Below are 21,310 nucleotides of genomic sequence, written 5' to 3'. Positions count from 1 at the left end.
TGTTGAGCTATAAACTCTAGTTAGTGAACTGACATGCAGCCTCAACCCTTTCCCGTGTAAAACCCTCTAGTGTAGCGTTACTCTGGTAACATAAATGGAAATTACTTTTAAAATAGATACTAGGTGCTCATATATTTGGACGTGAAATTTTACTGTGAATTATGCAGTGCATTTAACTGTAGGCTTTATTTGTTTCATGCAAGAAACCCTACGGGACCAGGTTGTCATTTGTGTCGCACCACTCAAGCATACAGGTACTGTACATGTGAGCAGCACTGCCAATTCAATGACAGCTTTGCAGGAAGAAAAGAGTTGATCATTAACAGTTTAATTCATAGTTTAAACTGTTGTATCCAGTAGTATAACCATTATCTTAGCAAAAAACAAAAAACAAATGCAAATCAGTCTAATTCATGACTATTTGACTAGCAGAACATGCTGATGCTCCAATTTGCTCAACATCATGCATATGGTCAATGCTGTGGTATTTTCTGTTATAAAACAGATTTTCTGTATATTTTATATTTTCTGTATTAAAATGATATACATAAGAAAGTTATATATATATATATATATATATATATATATATATATATATATATATATATATATATATATATATATATATATATATATATATATATATATATATATATATATTCAAAGGCTACACAGAACCATCAGAAAATTATGGTTCATGATGTTGACGGTCACTCACATTATGGGCCCTATTTTAACGATCTAAGCGCATTGTCTAAAGCGCACAGCGCAACGTCTAAATGGGCGTGTCTGAATCCACTTTTGCTAATTTAACGACCGGAAAAATGGTTTTTGCGCCGAGCGCATGGTCGAAAAGGGTAGGTCCTATTGTAATGGGAGTATTTTGGGCGTAACGTGCAGTAAACCAATGAGAGACTCAGCTCTCATCCCCTTTAAATGCAAGTTGCGCTGGCGCTATGTCTAATCCCTGTTTAGATAACGGACTTTGTAAACTGAAAAACTAAGCGGAGGAAGAAGATCCCCAGTTTAAGATTAATGTTAAATAATTGTGTTGTTTTTCACTTGTATTGAAATTGTTATTTTTTTATTAAAACCTTTAAAACCCGTTTTCTTTTAGTCATGGAAGTAAAAAGCAGGCTTGTAATTGCTTTAAATGCATGGCTATACAATATCATAAAAAATAATTTACAAGTATGTAAGATAAGGTTTGTACTCTAAAAATACTTTATTTGTAACAAACAGGAGATAAAGAATTTACAAACGGCTCTCCTCACGTTTCAGCACTTTGGACAGCGTTTTTTTTAGCAAAGAGTTTTTTAAGCATTACTTAAAAATGTTTCTCATCTCACCATATCCACAGGTACAGAGTCATCATATACAATAAATCCGTGAGGTAGCATTAAAAAAACATTTAAAAACAGACGCATTTGTTCAAAGCAAAGCATTTATTTACTTACCAGGCTGCAGATGAAGCAGCTCTTTGCGCCTTCTAACGTCTCATAATCTGTCCTCATTTATGTCCAAGAGACTCAATAATAATCTTTAACATTCAATCCTTTAATCTTTCATATTTAAAAGCATTTTTGTGCTGCTGCGCATTCATGTATGTGATAAGCAAACCCGCGTTGTCCTCCCGTGTATAGGCGCATTTTACTAATGCGCTCTTTAAATAACATAAAACACATTGCGCCATTGACTTTAGACTTTAGACCAGGTTTTTGTTGGTCAATGTCGTAGTCTATTTTAGTTGCCTCAAAATAGCAACGCGCCAACAATGCGCCTGAACACACCTCGTTTTCAGACCAGAACGCCCATGGGCGCAAAAGGAGGCGCAAATGCATTTGCTATTTAAACAATGCGGCGCTAAACGTGAAAATTAGGGTGGAAACTAGCGAAAGACACTTGCGTCGCGCATTGCGCTGCATTGCGCCGGGTGTAAGATAGAGCCCTATGTCATAAATCAGATCTGAGAACTGGTTTGTGTCAATAGATTTTTCCTGCAGAATCTCAAGTTTCCCTTGGGGGCATGGCATACCAATATCCCTCCAATCTAGCTCTATCCCCTCGCACATATACAAAATATGTGAATGCTGCCCTGGTGCCACTGGGTCTTCAGGGCTTTTGCATACTAATGTATATTGACGATTGGCTAATATTAGCCCAGTCAGCACAGATGGCAGCACAGCATTAAAATGTTGTGCTTGCACATCTACCTAGGGTTGAGACTGAACACCAAGGAAAGTAGTTAGTCCCAACGCAGGTGATCACATTTGGGGAAAATATGGAACTAGTCTCCTGCTCGTGTCATGTCCATTTTTACAGAAGTGAACGAGATGAGGCTAGGTCAAACTCACACCAAGTGAAGGTGTTCAGGGTTACGCACACATGCTTCGTATTCTAAGAGGCTGTTTACACTTGGCAGTAACATGCATTTTCATCGATCGACCACTTTCAACCACATTCAGAGGTAGTCGAAACCCCTTTCGATCGGATTGCTTTTTTAGTGTAAACGCACATGTGGATCTGTTCGAACAGCCACACGCGGCCACCTTCTCTCCGCCCATTTATCTAATCTGAGGTACTAAACACAAGTTTTACGTCTTTTTTTACTTCTGGCGTGAACACACGGTGAACAGCGCTATTTTTAGCCTTTCATTGATACAACTAAAGCGGCTGATCTCCATAGTTTATTTTTGAAAGCGTGTGAAAGTTGCGCAATCCTATTTCATCAAATTCAGAGAAAGCTCTAACATATACACGTACAAAACTCTGTGCAGCATGATTACTTGCTAAACAAGCAGCAGACTCCGACATAATACCGTATTAGTTTGCATCCATTTAAACTCCATAATTCCTCCCGCTCGCGTTTGAATGACAGCAGAGAGACTCGCCCCCACCGTCTCACAGACTATCCTCTCAAAGTATTCAGGACAAAAGCGGTCGAAAGTGGACAAAAGAGACGGATTTAAATGCCAGGTGTAAACGTGATGTGTCTCTCGTGTCCACTTGTGATCCGATTGATGAAAACACATCTTAATACCAAGTGTAAACAGCCCCTAAGAATATGAAAAGATTTTGTGTTTCTGTCTCATGGCCCGAGGTTAGGTGCCTCAACAGACACATCTCTGTTAAGCTGAGGATCAGTTATGGAAGGCCAAAAGGGACAAAGATGTCCAATCAGCTAAACATCAGAAATTTTTTGCTTTTGCAACACTGTGGACCTCTTTTCAGGGCGAAGTATGGATTTCAACGACTGCAGGCTTGTTTGTTTCCTGCTCGTATAGAATCCATTCTTTAACCATGGGTTTCCATGGGGACAAGCCATTTCGCATAAACAAGGTCACACGCAAATGCTTGTTTTCTTGCTTAATAATTGTATAAAGACTTTCTCAACATATAACTGCATGGACATGCAGTGGCGTTATATGCAGTTATATGGACATCCATATAACTGCATGGACATGACATATATATATATAATTTTTCTTTAAGTGCACCATAATTTACTATCATTGACAAATGGAGTAAAATCAGAAAATCAGTCTGTTCTTTATTTTTTCCTAAATATTAAAGAGATGGAAGGACTATTAAAATTTTTAGTACTTCAAAGTAAATGAACTGACTGTACATTTCACGTACAGTAAATACACAAGTCTAATACACACAAATTAGATAACAGCAGTCTTTCATTTTACTATCACATTGTTTTTGCTTAGTGTGTAAGAGTTTTTACACAACTGTTATCTGTAATTTGTTACTCTATTTATACCTTGTAACGAATACACTGTGTGCGCACTAAATTAAACTTTTCAGTTTTTTCTTATTTTCAATAAGAGATTAATCTTGTCAGATAGTATAGAATAATATAACACTTTTGTTGTCTAAAATAAGCTTTTGTTAGATGGAAAGTGAAATTTGCAACAATAAATCATTTACCCGAGACAGGTAAGTTAAATCGGTCCCTCACCATTACACAGCAACCATTTAACTGAGCAGTCTGCCTATCAAAGAGATTCCTCGATTTCATTTCTGTGCCTGGATGACCATACATTCACAGCAGGGTGATCAATAAAAAGCAGTGAAGGTTTCACATGGAAAGAAATATGGATGATTGCACACTTCAGTACACTTTACACTTTAAGGTCTTATCTCTAATACAGTTCCAGATTGCTTTGTGGCCTTTTGCCATCCGCTTGGAATATGTGTGTGGCTGTGTGTGCTGGTTGGATGGTTTAGAGATCTATCTGTGTGGTTGAGCGCTGAGTTTAATCGGGCTGAACTCTAATCCATATGGAGTATTTAAAGCTACATGGTAATGTTTTTCTGGGTTGAGCAGGCTGCCATTTTTTAAAGTATTTCTCTTCTAAATCCATCAGTGATTAGTTTCTATACTGCAGGCTGTCATAGACCAGTGGTTTTTGACGGCTGAACCTTGGCATGCATACTGACCCATGCTTTCATCCAGATCAACCAGTGTGCAGTCTGAAAGTCGTCTACTGCTTCAGAGTGTGCATCATTTGTGCAACTTGCATTTCCCTGTTGCTATGGTAGCCGGCTTTCCTTGCAAGCTCTTGTCAATGAATGTGTAGGCTTCAAGTATATGAGCAAATTAACCAGGTCACAGTGTCTGTTTTCACAATCATTGTCTTTGAATACATGGTGAGTTTTTAGGAAAACTGGCATCAATTATTTACAGAAGTAAATTATGAACAAATGAAGACTTCAGAAGCAAAACTCGCTAAGTGCTTATGACATGTTTTCTTGTAAATGAGCATCTTTATCAAACTCTTAAGTTTAGGTTCAGTCATTTTAATTTAATGGCAATGAAAAGGTTATTAGTTATTAATTTAAATGCCTTATTTTCACAAATGTCACTTTACTCATTTTATTGGTATTTAACAAATTTCGACTGTCTTTTACTGCAAAACACTGCATGCAAGCTTTTTGTCAAAACCTCCACTTCTTAAAAAAATCTTGTTTGGACAACCCTAGAACTAGGAACGTTGCAAATGATGAAAGATGAAAGTTAGAATGTAAAAGCTGAAGAAACTAAACCACACATTAAGGGCCGTTGTGATCCATGTGACTGCCACATTCAGGTTCTATTCAGGTCAAAGTACACACAAGGATCACAAGTTTGAATGTGATCAACTGTCATTTCGTGCTCTGTTGTTCTTTTTTTTTTTGCACTTAGAGGACTTTGCTGAAAAATGTGGATTTACTGCGTTGGGATTTAAGCAGTGTTGGGTAAGTGCTCACGAGCTTGGGGCAAGTTACTAAAGTAATGAATTACTAGTTACTAACTTACATCTTCAATTATGTAATTAGAAACAAAATAGTAATAGTTTATTATTATTTTATTATCAATGTTTCTTTTATGTCAAAAATCTTTAGTATATTATGTACAGATAAAGTTACTCAGTAAAGATATTTTGTAATTTTCCTACCGTAAATAGAGTGCACAGCATGAGTATGTTAGTAAATATGACACCAATTTCCTTTCTTTTTTACAAAATAGTTTGATTAAACATTTATTTTTATTAACAAAAGATTGAAAGTCACTGACCATCTTTAGGATTCAAAAAATAACTAATTTAAATCAAATGTGGTGTTGCAAAAATGACACCCCGTTGAACTTGTTAGCAAAAAAAATTATAATAAAGTGTAATTAACAGGAATTCACTAGGAAATGATGAAAATAATTAATCATCACACAGGTGGCCACAGGATAACTGGCAATTGAGAGTTGTAGAGAAAATCCACTCTCATGAAATAAGATCATTTATTTGCATAAAATGGTTAAGTTTTCAAGATAATTAGTTAAGCATTGCTAATAAGTTTGAATGCTGTCATGAAAGGGATCCAAAAATTAAAAAAGATGGACTTGTGGGAAACTCTCTGCGGTGTCCAGGACGTTCACTGAAGTTAACACCTCGTCAAGATTGTTTTGTGATGAGAGAAAATCATCATGCAAGTTCAGCACAGTTGGCTGAATCATTAGAAAGTCAAGCTGGGGTGTTTCCTGTAACACCACACGACGGATGTACAGTGCAAAAGAGAGGCATGCATGGCTGTCATCCACAGAGGAAGCCACTGGTAAAGCCAATGCACAAAAAGCGTTTTGCTAGAGCTCATATTGAGAAAGGTAAAGACTATTGGGTCTCTAACTCTCTATACTTTGGAGTAATGAGACAAAGATTAATCTTTGTGGTTCTGAGGTGCTCCAAACTTTATCTTGTGGCAAGGGTGAGGAGTACAATGAAAAATGCATGGTACCAGAAGTAAAGCATGGTGGTGGCAGTGTTCTCCTGTTCTCCCGGCTTGCATGAGTGCTGCAGGTGTCGGAGAGTTGAATTTTATAGACAGCACCACAAATACATGTACTGTGAAATACTGTGTATACATAATCTGTAATCTTAATAAATAAGCTTTCCATGTTTGGTCTGTTAGAATAGGACAATATCTACCCGTTCTCACCAAGATGCGTACAAATGACACGCAGTGTGATTATCGTGCAATAGATACGCCAAATTCTGATTTTGCCTGCATACGCCAGTCCTTCCCATTCACTTATATGGCGAATCGTTTCGTGACGTTTTATTTATTTTCTTCTCATTTGTTTTCTGTTTTTTTTACCATTTTCGCTTGGGTTTAGGGTTAGAACAACTTTTTGTTATATAAAAATGACATCCTAACCCAAACCCCAACTCTAACCCCAACTCCAAGCGACCATGGCTTAAATATAGATAAAAACTTAGAGAAACCTGTATATTAAATAACCTGCTTAAACAAATGTGAAATCTAACCCTAAACCCAAGCGAAAATGGTTTAAAAAACAGAAAACAAATGAGAAAACAATAAATAAAACGTCACGAAACGATTCGCCATATAAGTGAATGGGAAGGACTGGCGTATCATATGCACGCAAAATCGGAATTTGGCGTATCTATTGCACGATAATCACACTGCGTGTCATTTGTACGCATCTTGGTGAGAACGGGTAGATATTGTCCTATTCTAACAGACCAAACATGGAAAGCTTATTTATTAAGATTACAGATTATGTATACACCTCAATAAAAAAACCTTATGGTTTTGTGGTCCAGGGTCACATATATACATTTACTGTAAATGGCTACATAATTAACAATCAAATACATTACATTGTTTGGCACTGTTCAAAATGACTATGAAGTCTCTAAACTCAGTATTCAAAAGGCAAGTACAACAGTTGAAGATAAAACTAGTTCAGACAGGCATATTTTCTGTTAACAAAAGCTGGATGTTCCAGATAAAAAAAAAACAAAGGAAAACAGACCCATTCAAAATGTGGTCCTGGAAAAGTATCCTGTGTGTGCCATGGACAGACCAACAAGTCAATCATACAGGAATTCAAACCTGAAATGTTACTTGAAAAACAAATTATGAAACTGTGTTTGTCATACTTTGGTCACATGGTTTGAAGAGAAAGATTACTGGAAAAGGACATAAACATCGCAAAGATCAAGGACACAAGATGCAGAGGAAGGTGTATGTTCACAATAAACTGAGGGCAGATGCTAAATGATCTCATAAGACTGAATCCATTTGAATTATTTTGTATTTTAAGTCACCAACACTTGCACATGTTTGATACGACATAACTAACCAACTAAACATAATATTTTTTTTATTCCATTTAAGATGAGATCTACCTTTTTGAGAAATAAAATATTTCTATATAAAGTCTGACAAAAATATACCAAACAACTTATACTGCAGCTTAATAAATGCACTGTATATCATTGTAGATTAATGAGCACATTTGCATACCATCTTTCATAAGCATCTACTCAGCAATCTATTTTTCTCCTTTAGCCTCTTGTTACAATTTCAAATTTGACATTTTACTCTTGTTTTCAGCAATTTCCTGCTCTGAATCCACTTCATCAGTTTCAGTGTGTTTCTCTTCCATACTCTCATTAATAAACTTCATCAACATATTTCTTGAGAAAGAAAATTACATTCATCTACATCTTGCCAGAAAAGCTAATTATACTTGCAGATATACTTGTATGTGTTCATTAATTTATTTGCTATGTCCATTACTGTAACTTGATTTGGTTTCAAATGTTTGGTTGGTATTCTCCTATTATTTGTAGTTGTCATTTGGTTTGTGGGCCACATACTTTTGTAAATGGTGGCTTTACTGTAGTTATGAGTAGCTTGTAGTTGTTTGTTTACCAGACTTTGTATTTGTTTTAGATGTTTTGCCTGCATGTGGTTGAAAAGAGATTTTGAAATTATGCCTCTGATTGACATGGACTATTTCTGTGACCTAGTAAATATTAATGAGCTAAGTCATAAGGGAATGTATTAACTCTGGGAAGGCCAAACGCAGCCTTGCATGTATTCATGTAAACATTGGAGTAGAAACAACATTTCCTTGTCTTGAAAGTGAAATTTGTAAAACAGCTAAAATGTTAGCTGTTGCATTCAGCCTGATCGCACAAAAATGTGTAACTGGTTTATACATTTTCATATGAATTCATATGATGCGAATCATACAAAAAGTATGATTAGTAGAAGAAAAGCAATAATGAACTGTCCAAAAGTAGATAAAAATGGTGTTTACATGAATTCTGCAAATTATTCTGCATGCACATTACAAGCGACTTTGTCACTTTGCACCCTACTTTAACCAGGGCTTTGAACCAGAATTTTTTCCCAATTGGTTCCTTCCGAACAGAAACAGTATTTTAACATTTCTGTTAAACGGTATTAACCGGTTACCATTATTTTAAATAAAAGTTTCTGTTCCGGAACATATATTTTTTTGAAAGTTTCTGGTTTTGTTTCTGTTCCTTGCAAAACATCAAAAGTTTCTGGTTTTCGTTTTCGTTCCGTAAACTGGTTCAAAGCCTTGATTTTAACAATCTAAGTGCATGATCTAAAGCGCATGGCGCAACTGCACTTAAGGTGTGTGCGTATCTACTTTTGCTAGTTTAACAACGGGAAATGGTCTATGCGCCTGGTGCACAGTCTAAAAGGGTTGTTCCTATTCTCGTAATGAGTAATGGGAGTGCAATCTCCCATCCCCTGTAAAAGTCAGCTGCACTGGCACCATGCCAATTCCCTATTTACATGGTGGAATGTGTAAGTGGAAAAACTGTAAGCAGAGAAAGAAGACCACCAGTATAAGATTGATGTTAAAAAATGTGTTGTTTTTATTTTTTTAAATGGTTATTTGTCTAATTAAAGCTTTGATTCTCTTTAAAAGTCGTTATTTCAGTCATGGAGTAATACGTAAAATAACCAGATAAAGTATAATGCATGATCACTGTAAAGGTTTTATAAGAATTATTTACAAATGCAAAAAATATTTTATATTGTAACAAACAGGAGATAAAGAATTTACAAACGTGTGGAGATGGGTTTCAACATTGTAAGTGTTTTGAAAAATATTACTATGGTTCTCGTTTCACCATATCCAGAGATACAAAGACATCATATACAATAAATTTGTGGGCTAGCATAAAAAAATTGCATTAAAATGCAATATTAGCACTTTTTAAAGGTGCAAAAAAAAGCTTACTTATACCAGGCTACAGGTGAAGCAGCTCTTTTGGAAGCTGATCTCAGCTTCACACCTTCTTAAGTCCTGTAAACTGTCATCATTCATGTCCAAGAGCCTCAATAATAATCTTTTACATTTGAATCCTTTAATTTTTCATATTTAAATTAGCCGCATATTACTAACGCGCCCTTTACTTTAGACTAGGTTTTAGTTGGTCAATGGCATAGTCTATTGTACTTGCCTCAAAATAGCAACGTGCCAACAATGTGCCTGAACACACCTTGTTTTCAGACCAGAACTTTCATGGGTGCATAAACGGATGCAAATGCATTTGCTATTTAAACCGTTATTGGGCACACCCCTTCCATGATGCCAAAAATCGTCAGCTCTCTTTTCAAAGAAATTTTGTGTCGCCTTTACGTAATATTAATATCTACAAATTACTGTGAGATTGTGTTGTTTACATTACTATTACATCACAGAAAAAAATCTATTTAGTTGTTGGCCTTTACAAAATTGTGTAGCTTTATAAAAGCTTATAACACTAACAGGAGGGATTTCCCAATAATGTAACAAAACATTCAAGATTCAATCATTCTAGAAACTCCTTCAGTGTGGCTGGTCCAGATGCTACTGTACATGATGCTGAACATACTGTAGGAATGCTTTATACAGTCTCAGGTGGACACAACATCATGCAGGGAGCACTGCTCTATTGTGACTACAGCTTGTCTTTCTCTAGGTTTTGCTGTCATATAAGGCTTGAAAATGTTGTGGTATAATAACTCAGTGTAAGCTAGAGATCTTTTCCAAGCTCCATCATCCAGTGCTTTTATGAAAGTAAAAAAAGATTGTACTACATCCCCAGGCAAGCTTTCAAGGTGGCACTATAGTTAGGTATACCTTCTAGGAAAGGTTGACCAGAGGTGCTTAAGAGGCCTGCATCTGACCAGTGGCGTGTTTACCCACCACGCAAACCACGCAATTGCTTGGGGCCCCACGGGCTTGGGGGGCCCCCTACTGTCCACAAGCGGTTAACTTATTTAATGATTTTTTATTTAATGATTGCAGAGTTATAAAAAGTCTGCGTGGCAAGCATTCCGCTTTTTTCTTATTTTTTTTTTTAAGATCACACACTGAAGTTGCAGTACTGTATTAATTACATCATTTTAAATACATCCTATAAGGAATTTGCCAGCAAAGGATATATCTGAGATAGGCTTAAAAATATATTTCTGTACAAAAGGGAGGCCTTTTGGAAAAAGTTTGGAAACCACTGCGGTAAAACCAAGACCTTTATGTTTTTGACAGATAATGATTCTTTATTCTTTTGAATAAGACAATGGGCACTATTTGTATTTTTAAAACAAGAATTTTTTTCTTAATGTTGGGGCATGGGGGGCCCCAGGTCCTTGGACTTTGCTTAGGGCCCCCAAAATGGTAAACACGCCACTGCATCTGACCCATTAGTGTTTATATGTGTGTGTGTGTGTGTGTGTGTGCGTGCGTGCGTGCGTGCGTGTGTGTGTGCGGGCGTGCGTGCGTGCGTGCGTGTGTGTGTGATAGTGAAATCTCTGATCAGATTCCAACCATTGTTGTTTCACATATTATTTCACAGTCCAAATAATAGTAGTCATATCCTGAATAGAGTGGGACAGATGTATTGACCGCCAATATTTATCAACTGATTTTTAATCAATTTATAACTATCGGCATATCATTACAACATAAAAAGACAAAACATGTATAATAGTTTACTTTCCCTATAATAGGGAAATCAGCCAAACAGTTTTTGAAGTAGTGAAATCTATACTTGATATACAGGTAAGTTAAAATACTGTTACAGGAAGTTTTTTTTTTTTTTCATTTTAAATGAAATTTAATTCTTAGAGATAATGCATTTACATTAATGTTTTATTTATTGAAACTTAAATCACAGAGAAAAAGAGCATTTACCTCTAGGTCAGACATTTTGGTGCACATTTAAACATAATATTGAGTTAAATCGGCATCTGCTGCAAAAATATCTCTCTGATCAAGACTGTGAGGACGGTGCAAAAGGGTGAGAACCACACCTCATAAAGAAGAGACACCCTACAGAGTGCACTAATCACATCCCATAAAATACATTTAATGAAGGAAGCTCTTCAAAGTCATATCGGCTGGTATATAGGTCTGTGCCTTTGGTGCCAGGCTGTGATTTACACGTTGAGCCCTTTCAAGCTGAACTTGAACTAGTATGATGTAATCTAATCAAAATATTTCGAAAGAAACATTCAAAATATTGAATTGCTCCGTTAAGCATTGCCCCATTTTCAACTATTATGTTTTTGTAAATAAACTGCAGTCGATAACAATTATTAACATACTGACACAATCTATAATGAGGTTATTTGTTTAAAATGACCATATTCATGACCTCTGATTGAACAGCAGTACAAACGGACATAATTTGCAACATTTGATTATGTTTTGTCAACAGGGCAGATTATGTTTTGGTAGCAGAGCATAAAATACGCACTAATAACATGTCCTTTTTTAATATATTGCACCCTATAGAACAATAACCTGTTGGCTTATTTTCTTTCTCCTTGAAAACAATTATCTTTTTCAGAGGGCTTATAGGTTAGGCCGGCTTATTTGGCCAGATAATTTTGAGTTTTATAGCACTGGATACTGGAAACTTGTTTTGGTATACACGAAACCTGTCAACTGCTCTGGGGCCATGATGAAGCATCTTGCCTCGGGTTTAAGTGATAACAGAGAAGCTGCTAGGCCATAAAACCACATGCTCAGAGTCACTAATCACAGCCATTTATCAGCCCTACCTCATTTCCATGGACCACAAGGTTCCTTCACCCATACCTGCATTTAAAACATGCTCTTATTGGTAAAGGAAAGCATTGGATGACATTAAACAGTTAGAGACCGGCGGACATTTCTCTTGAAGTGTATATTGGTTTTACCTATATTAAGGTGAGATTTAATGCTGAGCTTGATGAAGACAAGACATGAGATACATAATATTAGCTTGAGATAGTTATATTGCTTTATATGTCTGCATGATCTTTTGATCTGTATACATCCCGGCTTTTAAACCATTGGAGGGTCTGTGGAGGAGATAGATATAATATGAGGGTTAGATTTTCATGACATGAAGTATAAAATCTTTGAACTAATGTTATGTTAAACATATATTTTTGATAAAAGTAATAAAATGCTTAAAGGGCAAGTATTTAATTGCTTAAAAACACGTTATTTTGTGTATTTGGTACAATGTGTTTGAATGGTTTATGGTTAAAAAACAACCTGATCTCACAAATCTCACAGAATATTTTGGTCATTGTCAGGGATCTCTGTATTTTTCCGTGGCCGTACCACGGACTTTGTTTTTCGTGTCATTGTCACGGATTGGTTACTCAACTGTTTTGTCCTATTTCGGTTTAGGGGTAGATTTACATAAAATGGCATCCTTACCCAAACACAACTCTAACCCTAACGTCAATAGACAATGGTTTAAAGATCTGAAAATATAGAGAAATATATCAGAAAAAAATAGTATAAACCAATACTTAAAGTGACATCCTTACGTAAACACCAAATATATCCCTAAACCGAAGCAACAATAGTTTGAAAATAGGAAAAAGCAGTTAAGCAACCAATGCTTGACAATGACACGGAAAAGAAAGTCTGTGGTGCACACTGTCAGAAAAAAGGTACAAAGATGTTCCTTTTTCTGTTGCTGGGGTGGTACCCTAAAAGGTACTTTTTTGTACCTTTATTTGTTGTAGTCTAAGAAAAGAGATTTACGTTGGAGAAAATAACTTGTGTCATCTTTTACTTTGGGGTTTGTACCTTTTGCATATCATTTATACACTAACACACCAAAGGAAATTTAAAAACGTGAATCGGACAATAGGAGCTCTTTAATACTTTTTACAGATTTTTAGTCTAGATCCTTATGATTTGTTTGTATAAATATAGACATACAAATTCAGACATGTCTTTTTCCAAAGGAAAAGTTTGCTCTTACAGTATGGCTGAGCTATGACTGTGTAAATCACACTATCCATGACAAGCATCTTGACACAAAGCATTACATAGTAAATTATAGGCATTGCTAGACATCTCTCCTTTAACAGTTTCAGAGGCAAAGTCAATATCTCCTTCATCCAATTCCATACTGACTCACTTCCATTCTTCCACAATACAAAAAGTATGCATCCTAATAATACATTATGTACTGTATCAAGGAATGCCATTATATGTACTCCCCAAGACTGGTCACTGGTTGACAGACAACATTGTTTCTCCTAAATCTTCTGAATTTTTAGGCAGTGGTGATGAGATTTCTCCCCAGAACATATTTGTAGATTATACCGCACCACTTTTGGAGTACTGATTTTGCACATAAAGGCAATTCATGCCAGAGCGCTTCATGACAGCATTGCGGTGAAAACAGAAAACCACATTGTTCTCTTATTAAAAATATGCTCCACTTGGATGCCCAAAGCACTATTCATATCATTCATACTGTGTAGATGGAGTATGCTGACAATACCCTGTTTAATACGTTCCCATTTCCTCTCAGCATAATGCCTCATAGTGACACAACCTCCAAATGTAATGAGACAACAAGGACAATGAATGATGGGTAATATGAGATCATTGGTCTTTGTATGAGACTGATAAATCAGTAGCACTTAACCTGACTCTCTGGTAAAAGTCACATACAAATGACTGCGCATGCATACCTTGCCAAAAAATATACATCACATTGGCTCCGAATGATGAATTATACAATGTGAGAAGAGCAGAATTCCTTGTCATTTAAGGAAAATGTATGCTCTTTTAAAATCCTATGAGCATGTTATGAATGTAAGCATGCTATGCCAAGTAACATTCGTTGTGTAATTAATTGTGGTTAATAAGACAGTCTGGTTAAAAGTGAAGCATGGTCTTTGTTGGCTTTAACGTGGTCTTGGGGGTCTTTATAGTAGGCATGTGTAATCTGGTTATCCTCTTAGTCTTCATGATCTATTTGGCAATCTATGATTTGTGCCAATCAAAGTCCAGAATTTGTCTGCCAAAAAAACAGATTCTCTGTTTTTTTATGTGGCTCAGCTGATAAATTGAGCAATTGTGTGGCCAGACACAAACTCTGTACTTCACAGAATGAAGATGGGAGCAGATTGTATTGTCTGAGGCAGGAGTTCAGTCGGGGGGATGCTTTGGGTACTCACTCTTTCAAAGACTTTGCCTCCAAATTGAACACAGCTGCACGATGTCGTATTGCTTGGCGAACACCCAACTCCTGTATCATCAACATAAATTCACTTCACACCTGAGCAACAGAAGCCATATTGGCAGTCAGCTTGTATTGTATTGCGAGTCTTTGTGAATGCTCACAAACAATGGGCCATGACATGCATGTGCACATGTACGTTCCCACTGAAGACACACTTGACAGATGGCTTCAAAGAAAAATTCACTTAATAATTGATGTAATGAAAAAAACTGAATACAGTAACACGTGGATTATCCCAGTGACTCTTAACTGAGAGGGTGTTTAATGTAACTCTGGTTTTTAGAGTGTAGGTTAAAAATAACCCAGCCATTTTTAGAGTGATGACAACATACAATTACCATAATTTGTGCTTGTTTGATATCTACAAAACCAAAACTCCAGTTTCAGGTACATGAACAAACCTCTTAAAGCATCTTGCGGAGCAACCAAATACATTTGTGTGACGAGTGACGACATTACCTTGAGAGCCCAGCCCCAGTCCGTGACTCATATTTACCAGTGATATGAATCGAGTAGAGCTATTTAATCACCTGCTGTTACTGGGCTGTCAACCGCAGAGCTCCAATCTTTACTGAAATCCCCCTGGCTTTACAGCATCAGGAAATTCCAGAAAGAATATGACAGGAAGGTAATTAAACAACTCTGCTGTGATTACACAGCTTTAGTGAAACCCTTTATTGTCTCTAGACACTGATTGCATAGCAAATTCATGCCAGAATGGTGAAATAACACCAGCTTTACCAAGCACTGGTGTTATTATCAAGCTCTGTCTTGGATAAGATAAATATTAGCCGTATCATACTCAAAGTTTTTCTCAGACAGAAGTCCCAAAGCATGTCCTACCTGTTCATGTTGAGTGATGTGTGTAGTTCCCCCTGGCTGTAAGGAGGGGAATAACAAGAAGGGGGCAGTAGCTCCAGGCATGCAGATGCTGAGGGAGTTTCCTTTCTGCTGTTCCTCTGCCGATAGAAGGTTGTGTCCTCACTTGAGTATATCAAGCTCACAGCTCACCAGAGAACTGTGTCCACCCATGGCAAAAGAAAAAAAAATATGAGCAGGTTGATACAAAATAAAGTGCCTAAATGGGAGCAAAGCCTTCTGCACTCTGTCATGCTCTAGTTCCTCTTTAGTGGTATGATCCATTCGGTGTTATGGCTGTTTCTTTATCTCTCTCTCTCTCTCTCTCTCTCTCTCTCTCTCTCTCTCTCTCTCTCTCTCTCTCTCTCTCTCTCTCCCTCACTTTTTATATGTGCAGCTCTATTTAGCAGTTACAGTCTGTGAAACAACTGTGAATGGAATACATTTGCAGAGGCGGACACTACTTAAGTATTTTTACTTTCTACATAAAAGTAAATTTTTAAGTATTCGTATTTTTTCAATGTTTTTCTTTTGAAAACATACATTTCAAATCATATTTACATGATTTTTACTCCACTACATTTCATAATCTCAAGTTTTTGGTTTATATTTAATATTTAAGGACATTAAACTCTAGTATTTTTTTTACTTTTACTCAAGAAAAGTAAGTGTACACAATTTTCATGTAATTAGGTATTAAATAAATTTGAATATTCAATATAAATGGGGAAACACAGTATGATTCTACATTTTCAGAAATAAAGGTACAAAACTGTACCTTTTCTGTCACTGGGGCTGTACCCTAAGTTTCCGTTTGGTACATTTAAAGGAATACAAAACAGAATACAATTTTTTTTAGATTACCGTACCTTAAGGACCTACATTGTTATAAAAAAGGCAAAATATCTACCCTAGCTGTCAGTGGGGAAGCACCCTTTAAAAAGGTAATTGTATGGAATTGTATTAGGTACAGATGTGTAAACATTTAGTACCAATATGTACCTTTGAGATACTGATATGTATTTTTGAGGTACTAATGAGCTCTCTTTGGTCCCAGTATGTACCTCTGAGGTACTAGGAAATCCTTAGGTGCATAGCTGTACTTTTGAAAGGGTACAGTTTTGTACCTTTATTTCTGAGAGTGTATGCTTTAGAATGTATGAAAATGTTTTAGTAAAGTAAAGTATTTTTTTCCCAAGACAAACACTCTGATAAAGCACACATATGCATGGCAAATTTACTTAAAATACTTAAGTAGTGTCTGCCTCAGTACATTTGCATACTTTTAAGAAATACCTTTATATAACTTCTAATTAAAAATGTATTATTTGTAACCCGTATGACCTTCTTGCTTCAGTGGAAGCACTGAAAGTGATTCCTATTATGATGCACTTACAGTATGGTTGTTTGGCAGCACCTGGACATAATTTTCTTTGATTGTACAGAAAGTAAGCACCTAATATTTGCTTTTCTTTTCTATAGAATAATTAAAAGAAACAACAATTGAGCATGAGAACATGAGTCTGTATAAATAATTAATCATATTTGGATGAACAATTTCTTTACATCTAAACTTATTTTAAAAATGATTTTATAATCATTGTCCTTCACTAACTTCAAAGTAGGGCACACTGTACTAAATTCATTGCCGTGTATTACAATGAGCTCAAGGACCTTGTTATCTTATTTAATAAACGAATGCTATAATAAAACAGCAAATTGGTTAAGAAATGGGTCAGACAGACTGTTGTGCTTTTATCTCACTTTGGACATGCTTGTTTTTATTTTTGCCTGGTCTTGCAACTAGAAAATATTCAAGATAAAGCAGAATTTTTGTGTATTAACTTGTAGATCATGTCCATATTTTAGAATCACAAAGAGCTCAGATGCAAAACATTCTTCAGTAAGTGCGTCTGACATGGTTTTTTAAAATTGGCATTTTATCAGACTCTTAATTGATTCTGGCCAACAAATTTCTATGTATTTCTGAATGGCCTGAGCCCAGAATTCATCAGATTTGAAGTGATAGTATTTGATGAATGTATAGTGCATGCCCAGAGCATTCGGTTAATATCATTATCTTATTTTTGATGGATGTGGTGTTTAGCGCCTTTTGCATCTGAGCTCCTTCTATATTGCCTAATATATCTCATTAAGTTTGCACTCTTCAGTAGCCTTCACCTCATTTAAAAGTTTTACACATAAAGAAATTAACCTTGGATGTAGTGTGTTGTGGCTTTATAGACTTGTGTTGATCAGCTTCTGCTTTAAAGCCATGCATGCTGATTAGAAATGTTGTCCAATTTGAGACAATTTCAATGCCATTTCATACTAAAGATATCCAGGTTCTGCATAGCAATTCAAGAGCAGACGACTGACTCAGAGAAGGGTACAACTGCAGCCTGGAGCTTACCAAATGGGGACGGAAAACTCCAAGGAGCTGCCAAAGGAAGCATGGGATTCTACTATTAATAGATAGACAGGATAGCCTAACCCTCTTTTGGAGGTACTGCCCAATTTTGGAGTTCGCAATCTTATTTGAAGATCTCCGGTCTGCAGTTAAATCAGCATATCCAGAGCGGCAGCACAACCTCTGACGACAACAGATATATATGATTTACCAACAATGTTTATTCATTCTGACACCTTTAAGATCCAATTCATGCTCAAAAATTTGTGTTTTTATAACAGCCATAAAATAATATAATAGACGCTTTGTTTTTTTATAATATCCCTTACGAAAAAGAAGTTTATTCAAGTGTGCTATAGGTATACTTCTTTTAAACTTAAAATAAGAAAGTATACTTTCAGTTTACTTTTTATGTACTTCTCTAAAATGTACTTTAGGTACTTCCAAGAAATATACTTAAATTGTACCAAAGTATACTTGACCTATACTGACAGAAATGTCTAAGTATATTTGGCATATACTTGTAAACTGACATATACTTAAAAGTATAAAGTAAAAATGCAACAACGAAAGCTACACCAATTAAGCTGCTGCAAAGCCATATGAATAGCCCTTGTGAAAAATAAATATACTTTATTGTAGTTCAAGTATATTTAACTTTGCAATAGTACATTACAAATATACTTAGAAAGAAATCTACCATCTTTGAATATATTGAAAGTATGCTTACAACATATTTGCTTACAATTAAACTTTTAACATATTTCAAAATAATTATAATTTAGTATATTTTCTAAAAGTATACTTTAAAAAAATATACTTGGAGTTAAAGTTCTGTGCAATTTTTAAAGTATACTAATTTGAACTTATTTTAAAGTTTATTTTACGTATACTTTATCTGTTAAAGTTATCATTATAATAATGCACTGACAGCGTATTTATAAAATACATTATTTAGCATCCTTTGGAAACAGTATATTTTAAGTACATTTTCAAAGTATGTGTAGTGTACAAATGTACATTATCTTTATGGAGAATCTTTAGTGTTAGTAAACTAGTAGGTTATTAATTTTGTGCTGCAGGTATACTGGCAAGTATTATTTTACTATACTTTTAGTTAACTAGTGTACTCATACTGAAAGTGTACACGCAAGTGTTCTGTTAGTGTACTCGTAGTAAGCTAGTAAGTTACTTATTGTGTGCTGCAGGTATACTTGCAAGTATTCTTTTACTATACTTTTAGTTAACTAGTAGTTTACTACTCAACTTTACTTTAAGTGAACGTAACATCATACTATAAATATATATATATGTATATATATATATATATATATATATATATATACATACATATATATATATATATATATATATATACATATATATATATATATATATATATATATACATATATATATATATATATATATATATATACATATATATATATATACATATATATATATATATATATACATATATATATATATATATATATATACATATATATATATATATACATATATATATATATATATATATACATATATATATATGTATATATATATATATATATATATATATATATATATATATATATATATATTGCACTTAAAGTACAATACAATGTTCCTGTTAGTGTTGGGCGATATGCCCTATTTTCAGATCGTCCTATCGTCAGCCTGTGAGATCGGCGATACACGATATTATCGGGGGGCGGGGCAGACGTTTACTCATTTTTTTATTTGTTAATTTTTTACTCATAACAAGTCACTTGATGGGTGGACAAAAAAAACAAGAGCAACAGCGTCATGACCGCAACCTTCTTAAACCTGATGCCATTAATGCGAGCGCGTCATTAAAACCCTATCATGATTACTTAACTGTAAAAACATGCATCTGCGTGCGCGCGCACACACACACACACACACACACACACACACACACACACACACACACGTGCGCGCACATACAAACAATTCAATGCATTGGTTTAGTGCTGTTGCAGAAGACTACACGTGTGAAGCAGTGGTGCTCTCATGAGGTGCCTTTTTAAACGCATCGGTCCAGCGGAACGCGATCATATCTTAAACACAATCATATATTAAACACGAGGGACGTGTTGCTACAACTCCTTGAAATGCATATCATAAACAGGATTAATACCTAGTGATCTGACTTCGGACAGAGCGCAGCTTTCAGCACGTACGCGAGAGTGAGAGAGAGGCACTAATATGCAGCGGGTCATATTTTAAACAAAAAGTAAAGTTTGCCTCAGCTCGCATGAAACGCATTAAACTGAACAAATACATAAGGATTACTACTTTAGTTTATGTTTAGACTTCGGACAGACGCGAGAGTGCGTGCACGTGTGACAGAGAGAAGGGCAGCTGCTAATGACGGGGCGCGCTGGATTTAGTTGAAGAAGGAGACCAAGACGCGCGCATTAAGTGCAGGTACGTGCAAGAAGGAATTCTCTCTTTACAAGCTCTCCACGTTAAGTGAAGCCCACAAACCCTCATGTGAGGAAAAGCATGAATTGTGGGTGTTAATATAAAACTATGATGATAATAATAATAATAATAACCATTCGCCAACTATCGTCATGACTATCGCCATGAAAGCCTGCCATTGCCGATATGTCTGAAGATCGTCGATACACGATACTATCGTCTATCGGCACAACCCTAGTTCCTGTGTATTAATTTTTATACTTGACATATACATTTTAATTGTACTTTCAATTTGAAGCTAAATCTTTCGTATGCTATCAGTGAGCTAATCAAAGAAAAAAAAAAAAAAAAAATTTTTTCAAAATTTCTCACTTTCAACATTTGATATGTTATCTATATTCTATTGTGAATAAAATATAAGTTTATGAGATTTGTAAATTATTCCATTCCTTTTTCACTCACAATTTCTACAGTGTCCCAATTTTTATTTATTTGAGGTTGTATATATATCTATATATATGGCTGAATCCCCTGAATATTAACTTTTGTTCTGGACTCCATTTCCCAAAATCCCGCATACCTGGACTGATTACTCTGCCACCTGAAACTCATTGGACAGCCTATATAAACTCTCTGGAAACATTCAGTCAGTGCAAAGTCTTGATTTGTACCAGCTGTCATTGCTGAGCGGTTTGCCTGCCTGCATATCTATCTGTATTTATTGA

General features: G+C 35.5%; 1 protein-coding gene across 1 annotated transcript in view; it reads right to left on the bottom strand.

Annotated features, from left to right (window-relative positions):
- The window catches only part of LOC135766910 (cadherin-18), a 156,613-nt gene that overhangs the window by 115,098 nt on the left and 20,205 nt on the right, over positions 1 to 21,310 (bottom strand). Inside the window, exon 2 of the mRNA XM_065276414.1 lies at positions 15,708 to 15,882. The gene's annotated coding sequence lies outside the window, so the exon portion shown is untranslated. The remainder of the gene's footprint in view (positions 1 to 15,707; positions 15,883 to 21,310) is intronic.

This window comes from Paramisgurnus dabryanus, chromosome 6 (assembly GCF_030506205.2).
Source record: "Paramisgurnus dabryanus chromosome 6, PD_genome_1.1, whole genome shotgun sequence".
NCBI lineage: Eukaryota > Metazoa > Chordata > Actinopteri > Cypriniformes > Cobitidae > Paramisgurnus > Paramisgurnus dabryanus.
The sequence above is the reverse complement of the archived record's forward strand: the minus strand, read 5'-3'. Positions and strand labels throughout refer to the sequence as shown.